The following is a 13,601-nucleotide window of genomic DNA, read 5'->3' as shown; positions in this document are numbered from 1 at the left end:
GCTCTGGAGATGAAGGTAAAACACAAAATGACCGACGCATGCTTCGACGAGAACATGTCATTCTGGCACGAACGTCTTCCCAAGGGGAACAAGTGCCCGACCAGTTTGGAGGAGGCGAAGAAAATCGTGTGTCCTCTGGATTTACCGCACGTGAAATACCATGTGTGGATGAACAATTGCATCATTTATCGGGACGAGCACGCGGAGTCTACCATATGTCCGGTGTGCGGCGTCACTCGATACAAGAAGAGGAAGAAAGCTCCTCGAAAAGTGGTGTGGTACTTTTGAATCACTCCTCGTCTGCAGCGGTATTTCACGGACCCGAAGGTAGCAAAGCTCCTGCATTGGCACGCGGGTAGGGAGGAGAAGAAGCGAGAAGATGACGCAAATGATCCGGAGATAGATAAAAAAGACAAGATGCTGAGTCACCCTAAGGATGCGAGCCAGTGGCAAGCGTTGAACTTCGAAGACCCGGAATTTGGGAACGATCCAAGGAACATCGTGCTGGGCACGAGTACCGATGGAGTCAATCCGTTTGGCAGCCAGAGAAGCACACATAGCACCTGGCCTGTGTTTGTGTGGATGTACAACCTTCCCCCTGGTTGTGCATGAAGAGGAAGTACATTCACATGAGTATGCTAATTGAAGGACCGAAACAACCAGGGAACGACATCAATCTGTATCTAGGGCTGCTGAAAGAGGAGCTTGACACGCTGTGGAAAACGCCAGCCAATACGTGGGACGCCGCAGAGAAAGAATATTTCCCTATGAGAGCCGCGCTGCTCACGACGGTGCACGACTATCTTGGTTACGGATATGTCGCGGGGCAGGTGGTCCACGGATTTTTTGGATGCGTCAGGTGCATGGATGACACAACGTATCGCCAGCTAGATAGAGATCGCGAGTCTTCGAAAACCATGTTCATGGGACATCGAAGGTGGCTTCGCGACGATGACCCGTGGAGAAAACGCAAGGATCTGTTCGATGGTGAAACCGAACCCCGAGGACGCCCGCGTACGAGGAGCGGCGAGGAAATAGACGAGCTGTTGAAAAATTGGAAAGACTGCCCACTGCCGGGAAAGAAGCAAAAGGCGCCAGAGCCGGGAAAGAAGCGAAAGGCGCCAGAGCCGCTGCTGAAGGTATGGAAAACGAGGTCTGTTTTCTGGGACTTGCCGTACTGGAAGATCCACCGTGTGCCTCACAGCCTTGATGTCATGCATATCACGAAGAATGTGTGCGAGAGTCTGCTTGGTACCCTGCTTAACATGCCAGAGAGGACCAAAGATGGGCTGAAAGCAAGGGCAGACTTGAAATCAATGGGCATTAGGCAGGAGCTTCACGCTATATATGATGATGATGATGATGATTAGGCGAAGCAGGACACGAAAAGTCGTCGCAAAGGCAAAAAGGCCAAGAAGACCGGAAATGACTACCCTCCCGCGTGCTTCACTCTAAGTCAGGAGGAGATCGAGCAGTTTTTCACCTGCCTCGTAGGAGTAAAACTTCCTTACGGTTACGCGGGGAAGATAAGAAGATACCTAGACCCAGCAAAGCTGAAGTTCAGCGGGATGAAGTCTCACGACTGTCACGTGCTGATGACGCAGATACTTCCAGTTGCAATCCATGGGATCATGGATGCGCACGTCCGTGAAACCCTATTTGGCCTATGCAACTTTTTTGACGTCATCTCTCGGAAGTCTGTTGGCGTGAGGCAACTCAGAAGGCTACAGGAAGAGATCGTGGTGATACTATGCGAGCTTGAGATGTACTTCCCGCCCGCATTCTTCGACGTTATGGTGCATCTGCTGGTCCATATCGTGGACGATATCATCCAACTCGGGCCGACGTTCCTGCACAGCATGATGCCGTTCGAAAGGATGAATGGTGTCATCAAAGGATACGTTCGCAACATGTCACGTCCAGAGGGAAGCATAGCCAGGGGCTTTCTGACCGAAGAGTGCATCTCCTACTGCACGAATTATTTAGGCATCGAGAACCCCGTTGGTCTGCCCGTCAACAGGCACCTCGGCAGGCTCGCTGGATGGGGTCACCGTGAGGGTCGCCGCGAAATGCGTGTCGACTTCGAGGGTCGACTCGCCGACTTTGAAAGAGCAAACCTAGTCGCGCTACAACACATAGACGTGGTCGATCCTTGGGTGGTAGAGCACAAAACCTTTATTAAGAAGACGTACAATGACCGAGGCCAACAGAGGACGGACGGAGATATACTCATGTTTCATGCATTGGTTCAAGCAGAAGCTTCTGTCGTACCCTTTACATGAGGATTCTTCCGCGGAAGAACAACTCATATTCGCCTTGTCACAGGGCGCCGAGCACAACCTGATGACCTATGAGGCGTACGATATCAACGGCTACACATTCTACACCGAGGCCAAGGACATGAAGAGCGATGGTTATCAGAACTCCGATGTAATGATGGAATCCTACACCGGTAACGACAAGGACAGATACTACAGTAGGATCGAGGAGATCTGGGAGCTGAGCTACGCTGGAGAGAAGGTCCCGATGTTCCGTGTCAGATGGGCCAAGAGCGTCCTAAAAGAAGACCGGTATTTCACCACCATGGTTATACCCAAAGCCAAATCCAAGACCGCGGGCGCAAACGTCACCGCGAAAAATGAGCCATGGGTACTGGCTTCCCAAGTGGACCAATGCTTCTTCATTACCGACCCGTCAAAGCCCAGTCGTGTTGTCGTGAGGAGAGGCAAAAGGAAGATCATCGGAATGGATGGAGTAGCCAATGAGCAAGACTTCGACAAGTACGGCGACCCGAGGATCGAACATGACGACGATGATGAAGTAGCAGCATACACCACAAGAAGAAGCAGGACCACCCTACCTAAAGGACATCCGTTCCACAGAAGAACTCCATTTGCGAAAAAGAAGGGCAAGAAGATTGTGAACAGATAGCTAGCTAAGATCGATTGTATTTAAATCGTAGCCTTCATTTCTCGATTGTATTTCATGGGCACTTTTTGAACTATCATGAATATTTTTAAATTTCATGGACACTCGATCTCGATCCCCCTCCATCTCGATCACTATCCCACCTCGCCAGATCCGGTCCCCCTCGCCGCCGAGCACCCCCTGGTCCACCGGCCGCCGCCGCCGACCCCCCGCACCCTCGATTCCCCTACTCAACCGTCGCCGCCTACCCCCCGCACCCCTCCCCTACTCAACCGCCGCCGCCGACCCCCCGCACCCCGCGCACCCTCCCCCACTCCACCGGCATTACTGTTTGATGATATTTTTTTAAAAAATTATTACTGTCTTATAAAAAAATATTGCTGTTATGATTTAAACAAGTTTGAACATATTTAAACACAAATAAGTATCAAACAGCATTTTAAATGCATAAAAAAATTTTGTGGAGCCTGGGAATCGAACCCAGGACCTCCTAGTGTGAGAACTAGCTGCTGACCAGTCAAGCTAGTAGAGGGAACTTGGTGTGGATCAGGTCAGGTGGAAGATAACCTGTCGGCTCGAGCAGAAATAATAAAAAAATACTAATGGCGCAGCAGGGTGAGGTGCGCCATTAGTATGGATGTACTTATGGCGCACCGAGGGGTGGTGCGCCATTAGTATTGTGCCGCCCCCATCCATATTTCCACCCCGGCCCAAACCTATCCCCTCTCTCTCCCTCGCCCTCGCCCTCGATCCCCTTCCCCTCTCCTCTCCCGACGCCGCTGCCCCGCCGCCCCGACGCCGCCTCGACCACGCCGCGACGTCTCCAACCACCGCCGCCTGAGGCCCTGACGTCCGCACCGCTCTCCCCGTCGCCCCACCTCGTTGGACGCCATCGCCCCGCCGCCCTCGTCGCCGGCGGCCCGGACGCCGCCCTGTCCACACCACCATCGCCGGAGCACCACCACCACCCGGACCTCGTCGCCTCCTCCCCTACGTCGTCGTCGTCCCCGACATCCTCCCCGCGCCCCACTGCCCTATCCCTACGGCCCCCGTGAGCTCCCCCTCCTCCTCTCCCCCTCTCCCCCTCGCGCGCACATGAATGTATTGTATGGATGTGCTGTGCTGTGCTGTGCATGCATGCAAGGCAGAACTGAATGCATCTTTTGTGGTCTTGTTCATACAGCAAATGTGAATTATCTAGGGATAGCATTACCATACAGTAATGAGTTTCTTGATGGCTGTTATTTCCAAAAAAAGAGATCCATGGGCACTAGCACCCTGGACATATTTTTATAGAAGAAGCCCACCCGAGTGAGGCTTCAGAAATACGTTCCGGACGGGATTCGGACTCTGGACGCAGGGTGCACCACTGTGAACCTTGGCACTAGGCTACTGCCTAGTTGTCAATTCGCTGTTATTTCTCATAGTGATGATTTGGATCATGTCAATGTGTTCTGCTTTGCTTAAATTGGGCTGAAGATTCAGATAAATTTACTATGTCTAGTAGGGTTAATTATACGTGTGAGTTCTTCAGATATATTATATAGATGAGTTGATGATGCACCTTTTCACAAGCTGTTGAGAGTTGTCACATGTCAGTCATGCTTCGACTGAATGCTACTAAAGAAGTAAACAACCTATAAATAGAAATTAAGAATGTACAGTTTGACCTGTTAGTTTCTCAAGTAATAACGGTTTAGAGTTTCATTGCCATGGGTTGCATGCCTATTTTGAATGGTACTGTAGTTGTATAGCAGAATTGGTTGCGCACAGCTTCTAGAATCTACATTAGTTTATATCATGATATGAACAGTAGTAATCAACGTATCCTAAAGGCGCCTATCTACCACATGGCTAGTGGCACATGTTCATATCTGGAAAGAGAACTAGAGTGGAAAACAGCACCACACATGCAAGGTAAAATTAGTAACATGAGCATACTAGACAGGCACACAATGCCATACATGGGAACTTAACTCCTATCCTTAGGAAATGGTGTGAAACAGAATATTGCCATTTTAGTCATATCCTTAGGAAATGGTGTAGGTTGTTTCCTAAGTTATGCCTATCGACACAATAGTTGTTCTAATGGCGTAGTGGGTGATTTGGGGATCTTTGCAAACCTGCCTCTGAACTGATTTTATTTGTTCATCATGCTTTTGTACTATTGGAGCTTCAGTTGGGTGGCTGCTGTGATATGGGGTTTTAGTTTTCTTGGAATTGGGGATTGATATTTGGATATACAGATAGGATTGCAAATGCTATCAGTAGGACTGACTACTGATAGGCACTGTGAAATGTGATTATTTTCCAGCTTCTTACCTAGGTGCTTCTGTATTGTGATTATTTTGTTTCGAGGGACTATAAAAATGCTTCCATTTATCAACAGAATTCCGGTTCTGTTTTGAAAGTTGGCGACACAGAAGATGCATCAGCGTCTTGCTGCCATGCTTAGTTTGATGTTGTGATGGAGGCCTTTTTTGCCTTGTCCACCCGAGAGGCCCTTGAGTTTGCTGGAATTTTGATTAACTTCCGTTCTGGCAAATTCGGGTACTACATATGTCCTATTTTCAGCAAAGGTCATGCTAAAATTTTCCGTGAATTTTAGCATGACTTTGCTAAAAATAGGACATATGGGGTACTTGTGACTAATGCATGGGCCGGGGTATCTTAGTAGTTAATTAAGTAGGATCAAGTGCCCCGGCGTACTTGTGACTAATGCATGGCTTTTAGGGTGCCTCGGTGTCGATAAAAACCGAAATGATGAAAGCTTAGGCTTTTAGGGTGCCTTGGCGTCGAAAAACCCTCAATGATAAAAGCTTAGCTTTTAGGATGCCTCGGTGTCGAAAAACCCTAAATGATGAGACCATGATCTTGTTCCTTGACAATAACCAACTTTTTGACCAAACTTTGTTCCTATTTAGAGAGAAACATGGCCAACAACGATGAGGCCGGGGGTTCGGCCGTCAAGGCATTCTGGGAGCTGTCCCAGGAGATGGAGGAACAACCTCACTTGTATGAGGACGCCGCCTTCCCCACCGATCCTGAGACCACTGATGGTACCACCGAGGATGACCCCACTGATGCCACCACTGATGGTGCCGCCGAGGATGCCACCACTGATGATGGCGGCGCACGCACAGATGGTAGCCAATCGAAGAGGCAATGGAAGGACCGGCGCCAGACCGTGCTCCGCACCCTCAAGGAGGAAGTTACTGAAGTGGACTCCGACGGGAATCCGACGGTGCCCGAACGAATAGTCAAGGGGTACTCGCTTCAGCTCGGGTGCATTCTCCGGAGCACTGTCTCGATCAACACCGAGAACCTGAGGCATCCTGACCGAGGGAATTTGCGCAACCTCCTCTTCACGAAGCTGCACGAACGATACAATTTCCCTGCTGAATTTGAAAACACAAGCCTCAAAGGGAATAAAGTGAACAATGCTGCCCTCACGAAGATGAGCAAGGCCCTGTCTACTTGGAAAAGCAATGTGAAGAGAATGATCGAGAAAGGTGAGAGTTATGAGAAGATCAAGGAGAAAAATCCTTCGATCACCGAAGATGACTACAATGACTTCAAGATCAATTGCTCGAGCACCGCAAACTCCGAATCAAGTAAGTGGGGGAAAGAAATGCGGGAGCTGAACTTAGGGGAACACACACTCGGTCCCGGCGGTTACAGAGTGGCGGAGCCTATATGGGACAAGGAGGAGGCGGACCGTGCCGAGCAAGGCCTACCGCCCCTCTTCGATAAATACGGTGACAAGCAGACCAGGAACTTTGTCAGGGCCCCGTACAAGGACCCGAAAACAAAGGAGCTTACCACGGATCCGAAGACCAGGGCGCTTGAGCTTGTTCTGGTAAGGAATACACCCCCGTGTAATTAGCTCCATATGGTTGCATTCTAATTAATGAAGCCAAATTTCTAAATGGTTCACATTCCTTCCGCAGGCGACTGAAAGCAGTAGCGCGAGATCGACTAAGAGCAACCCTTGGGACACCACTCTAAATAGGGCGTTGAATGTAATGAAGAACAAAGATAAGCTCAGTAAGCCGACGTCAGCTGGTCGTGCGGCCGGCAAAGGCTTGTCGACAAAATGGTCGTCATACTATAACACTGGTGGGAGAAAGGAGAAAAAGACCAGCTCGGAAAGCCAGGCGCGCGAGGTTCAAGAACTCAGGGCACAGGTGGCGCGGATTCCGGAGATTGTCCAAGAGCAAGTGGAACAACAACTCGGAAGGACGATCACCGCCATTGTGCCTACCTTGATCCAGGGGATTAGTGCGTGGATTGCGGGCGGCCAACAGGGGCCGCCCCTGATTCCTAGCTTCACGGCCAGCAACTCGCAGAACGCGATGGCGGGGCCATTGGTGTCTCCGACGCCGGCACGGAAGCTTAATGCACCCGGGTGTACGCCGGCCGGCACCTCTGCAGCAAGCGGCCCCTCCGTCAACTGCACGCCCGCCGTTGGCGGTGCCTCGACATTAGCCGAGCTCGACGCCATCATCACGGTAACTAATTAAGCCTCTCTCGGCCGAGGACTTCATCTCCTTGCCTTTGACTGGGCATCCCTGACACCCTACATGTTTTCGCAGGGCGCCGCCGATGTTCCGTGCACTCTCCTGCACTTCGTGAACAACGAGTTGGTCGATGTCGCCAAGGGAAAAATCGTTCAACCGGGTAACCCCTTGTTCCACGGTACCCAGATGCCACCCAACTTGTTTAGGGTTCAACTGGTTCGGGTGCTGCCAGGCTGCGACGAGTTGTTACCTCCGATTCGACCCGTCGGGGCCGACGATGATGACGTGATGACCCTCAGCGCCTGCCTGAGCTGGCCCCTGCTTTGGCCGAAGAGCCAGATTCGTTTGGGGGCGGGGGACACCACCCCAAAGACAACACCGCCAGTCGTGCCGGCGCAAAGTCGGCCCCATGGCAAGACCGCCGCAACGGTGCCGGACATCCCTATGCCACTGGATCCAAACATGCATATGGCACAGGATCAGAAGGACGACGACGACGATACATTTGCCAACGTCGATCAGTACTTTGCCGATCATGGGTACGGTGGCGACTTCATGGGGCCTCCTTCTCAAGAACCCAACCCAACAAAAGACGTGTGCGATCTAGCTGGTACCGCGGAGAAGCCAAGTTGCAACAGGCGTCGTCTGCCGTTCAGCTCTCAGGAGACGCCTCCAGCTGCCGACTTCATAGAGCCTCAGATAGGTGAGGTGCGAAATATTATCAGCCCCAACACACTCAAGAAGGCGGTCTGTGAGCAGAACTCGGTCCCATTACAGGAGAAGAAGAAGGCACACAAAAGAAAGACTAACAAGGGTGCGGGCCAGCCGGCACCGAGTACGATCCATGCTCAGGACGGGCCACCTTCACCTGAGGATATCTCGAGGAGGGTGCATGTGGCGGGTAGGCCGATGCTACCGAGAAATATGCTCGATGCTGCAACCGGTGCTATGCGGAGTCTGCATGACAGTGTTCTTTCTTTGGAGAAGCGGCGTCTCGGAGAGAAGGATGTGGCATGCCCGGTTTTCGCGGCCAAGGTGCCAGAGGGCAAGGGCTTTGTGGATAAATCCATCGGGGGTACGATCGTCCTGCGGTTTGATGACATCCACGCTATGTTGAACCTTCATCCGCTGCACTACACCTTCGTTCGGCTATTTTCGCTGAGTATGGAGATGTGGATCATTCGCGACAAGACCCCGGACATCGTGATAGTCGACCCCTTCTACATGCATGCCAAGATCTTGGGCAGCGCTGGGGACCGGCAAGTCGCGACTTCTTACCTCGAAGGCGTCATTCTGGCAAACCAAGATAAGGATAACTTCCTCGTGCCTTACTTTCGCGAGTAAGTCCTCCCCTCAACCGCCCCATAACATATGAATTCTTAGATTTCGATCGTTTTTCTTTTAACATTCCGTGTTTTCTGCAGTGACACACATTGCACGCTCATCCTCCTAAGCCCCAAATATTCCATGGCCACGTATTTCGACCCGGACCATCAGTCGAACATAGACTACACAAATGTCAAGAAGGTTCTTGATGATGTTCTCCTCGGCTACGTCAAATCTGGAGGCACCTTCACCAGGCCTATTCGTAAGTACGGCAAACACGTGTTCTCCCACAATACGATGTTCTGCTGCGTCAAGCAGCCGCCTGGGGGTCAGAAGGGTGCCTACTACGCCATCCATCACATGCGGGCGATCGTACGGGACCATCATCAACTTCTGCTACCGAGTAAACTCAAAGATTGGGCCGCGAGCGTGTCGGCAATCCAGGACGCGGACATCAGACAAGAATTATTTCGCATCCAGTCGGAGTTTGCGGAAATCATCTATCAAGATGTCCTTCGTGCCTCGGGGCAGTTCTACCTCAGAAATCAACCATCCAACAGTGACATCGACACAATGCTACAAATGCAGGCTGACAACGACCGTTATTTCATGACTCCCACGTTAGACGGCGGCTTCATCCACGCTCCGGTCCCTTGAGTCGAGTCGAAAGCAGTGATGCTGTGTCTAGTTCTGAAACATCGATTGGCTCATGTTGTAATTAAACTTTAATGAACTTGTAGTATGTCTCTTTGGTTTCGAGAGTCGTTCAACTTAGATGTAATCGATGCTATTAATGTCTTGCTTTTCTCTTCCGATCGTTCTGTTGCATACTTATATATTGCTTATGTATTGTCTGTGAATTGGTACTAACGTTTCGTTTGGCAACTGCATAGCGATGCCGTCGTATGTCGTGTACAAGGGTAAGGTTCCGGGAGTCTACGACGACTGGGAGGAGTGTCGGAGACAGGTTCACCGATTCAGCGGTAACAGTTACAAAGGGTACACCACTAGGGCCGAGGCCGAATCTAGATACGCCCGCTATCTAGCGGGAGAGGGGAGGGAGCGCTGGAGGAACTGGATGAAGAAAAGTTTCATCGTGATGATGCTCATCGTGATGACCGCATCTCTCTTCTATGTGATGGTAGTTTAGATGATCGATATCGACTTGTAATGTGAAGACAAACTCGCTACTCGCGGTCTCGAGACTTGTAATATAATGTTCTATCTTTGTTTGGTCTTTTCAATTCGGGGACTAATATGATGAATTGTATTCGGAGACTAATATGATGAATTGTATTCAGAGACTAATCTTCTATTGTATTCGATGAATCTGTTGTTGATGTGTGCTGTCTATATTTTGTCCAATTATACATTTTGTAACCTGTGCAAAAAACAGAAAAAAAAAACTAATATTCATACTAATGGCGCATCACATCACAGTGCGCCATTAGTATGCCAAAGGATACTAATGGCGCATCATTAAACAGTGCGCCATTAGTATGCCGAAGTTACTAATGGCGCATCTTGTTGTTGTGCGCCATTAGTATGCCAAAGCACCTGGGTATACATGGCCCCCTGGGAGGTATACTAATGGCGCACTGTTGTATATACTAATGGCGCATCTAAGGTGCGCCATTAGTATACCAGATACTAATGGCGCACCTGTGGTGCGCCATTAGTAAAATATACTAATGGCGTGGCACTAATGGCGCACCACTAATGCGCCATTAATGGCCAAATTAGGTGCGCCATTAGTAGGCCTTTTCCTAGTAGTGTCGGGTTTAAGCCCAATCCGATCGTAGTCTGTAGCGACTCCCAATGCGGTAATGCGATCGAGGAGTTCGTTCAAAGACGATAACTCCGTCGGATCTATCCGTCTGGCGTATTCGGAATCAACGCAGATGCATTTTTTGATGACTCGAGAGGTCATCCTCGTTGGCTCAAAGGCCGAGCGGGCAATCATGGAACAGAACCGAAGCTAACGAGGGAAACAACCCGGAAAGAAGCAAACAACAAAGTAAACAACCCTCACATAAGCATGGCATGATGCGCAACCAAGGATGATGCATGTCCGGTTTAGAGAAGCATGGCATGGCAAAGTGCACAAACAAAACTACAAGTTAAGTGGAGCTCAATATGCAACGAGTTGCATATTGATGGAACACCACATCAATTATTTAGTTCACTCCCGGTTAGGTACTCAACAATATTAAATGTTGATAAGCATGGCAAGAGGTGAAACATGAGTAAAATACACAGTTAGGAATCTTAAATGAGGCCGGAAACATCAAACAACAATTCCGGTAAATCCTCATGTGCATTAGTAATTTAATGCAACAACAATTTTTAAACATTTTTAATGTTATTATCATGATGCGGATGACATGTGCAAGTTTTATGCAGTATTTAAGAAAATGTTGACATGAGAATTATATGAAGCATTTGTCATCATGACGGAAACGAAAGGGGTGCCACGACAACTAATCCGAAAATGATGCCACGACAACATATCGGTGATCCGGTAGCTCACAGGGATACTGGTGCAAAAGGAAGTGGGTGTGACTGTGTCAAGAGATGGTGGGGTGATCCCGATAGCCGGGTGTCCCACATGACGATGGCAAGGCAAAAGAGGGGCTTCGTGGAACGAACAACTCCGACACAGAGCAAACACGGGCATCTCATACACCACACATGCATTTGTCCACAGGCGATCGTTTTCGGCGGTATACCTTCGAAGTCTGCCTTTTTGGAACGGAACAAGTTTGGAGCGGTGTAGGGGAAGTAGATTTTATCGGGACGGTCGTAGTGGAAGTATTCGTTCATGTTCGAGAAGCGGTAGAGGTACGGGTCTTCGACAACGGTCGTCGTACACGCTCCGAGGTCGTTGGTAGAGGTTCTCGCATGCTCCTGGATCGTTGGTAGAGGTTCTCGCGGTCTTGGCGATGGTAGTGGTACATGTTTCGTAGCTGTCTGAGTCACCGGTAGAGGAACTTGATGCTTGCGTTACACGGTTCTTCTACGATGGTAGTTGTTCTCCGTACGTAGACGAGCTTGACGGATCCGAGGGCACCGGCCATCGGGGTACTTGGCTCAACGCCGTGTAGTCATACACATTCCGTAGATGTTCATGTCATCGGTGTCGTGGTACTTGGGGTCTTCGGACTTTCCGGTCCCGTTCTTGCGATGACGGTCGTTCACGTTCGTTCGGAGAGGTACATGGCGTTCTTCGGTCATAGGTACTTGACGTTTTTCTACCTGGGTCTTCGGTGACAGTCGTTGTACACATGACGTTGGGGTACTTGTCGGTCCGGTCTTGACGGAGTAGATGTACATGTTATCGAGGTACTTGTCGCATTCCGGTTTTTTAGTCGTGCTAGGCATTGGTGCGGTGTACTTGGCGATCCAAAACGAAGCAGAACAAAGGTCCCGGTTACAGTCTTGTTTTTCTGGACTTGGTGGACATCGAGTCTCACGGGGATCTTGTCGGTGATGAGTACTTGGAGCTACGGGCAGAGGAAAAACAGGGACCTGGTGCCTGGTGCAACCGGCGATTGACAAAGGCGGAGATGGAGCAGCTCTGGCACGGGGAGGCGCAGGGTGCCGGAGCAGGGGACTTGGTGTAGTGCAGGAGGCTAGTTCAGAGCGGGACTTGCAGAGGCGCGTCCTCCTGCCTGTTCGAATGAGGCAGAGGTGGAGCAGGGCTTGCCGCGGTGCGAGATCCGCCGAAGATGAAGAGGGCGGCCACGGGACTCGCGGATCCGACAGGTGGCCGTACAACCTGGCCGGTGGCGGGATGAGGGAGTAGCGGCCTGGCGAGCTTGAGGCCATGGCAGAGGAGGGGAGGCTGCAGGAGCGCCAGGGTTGGTGCGGTCGGAGACCAGGGCCGCGTGGCGGAGCTTGGCAGCATCTCCCTGTTGGAGATGATGATGGGGGCATGGAGGTCGCTGGCGCGGGCGGAGGTCGGGGACAGAGCTCCTGGCCGCAGCGGCGCAGCGCCGGAGCAGAGTCTAGCGACGAGGAGGAGCCTGTGAGGGGCCTTGGCAGGGAGGCAGGCACTCCGGTGAGAAGAGCGCTTGTTGGAGAGAGGGGGAGGACGACACTGTTGGGGAGGAAGGCGAGGCGATGGATTGGGCGAGCACCCGTGCGAGCGGATCGAGCAGGGCTCTTCCTAGCTCGACGCATGGGTGTGGGTGGCGGCAGATGGGAACGAGAGAGGGAGAGGGAGAGATCGAAGGAGAGGGTGGTTTAGGTCGGGCCTAGTGGCTGCTAGGGTTAGGTCCGGCGCGGGCTGGGCCTGCGGGGGAGTTGGCCTAGGGAGGCCTAGTGGAGAGAGAGGGCTTAGGTGGGCCAACGGATGATTGAGAGGCTGAGAAGGCCGGCGGATGCAATCTTTCTCTCCCTCTTCTTATTTCTATAGCAGAAAACAAAAGTGGGGAACAAAAAGAAACAGGGAGGGGTTAGTGAAAAAATAGCGCACGCGGATAATATTCCCGGACTCGCAAAAATGAGAGTAATTTAAATAAAATGGCAAGAGGATTTTTGGAGAACAATAGATTCGCACATGTTGAATTTAATTCAACATGTTTGAATTTTGAAGCCCATTCGAAAGGACTCTAAATGGGCTGAGATTTTTTAGAGGAGCCTCGATAAAAGAGATGAAAAATATTTGCAAGGTTTAAAGGTCAAACTCGAAGAGGAATAGACATGGAAAATATTTTGCACGTGTGTTATGGGTGATTCCGAAGATGGAATATTTAATATAGCTCCCTAATATCGGGAGGACATGTTATAAAGAGAATCACCATGTGAATTCCCTCGATTTAAATG

The sequence above is a fragment of the Triticum urartu genome, chromosome 5, assembly GCF_003073215.2.
Source record: "Triticum urartu cultivar G1812 chromosome 5, Tu2.1, whole genome shotgun sequence".
Lineage (NCBI taxonomy): Eukaryota > Viridiplantae > Streptophyta > Magnoliopsida > Poales > Poaceae > Triticum > Triticum urartu.
The sequence above is the reverse complement of the archived record's forward strand: the minus strand, read 5'-3'. Positions refer to the sequence as shown.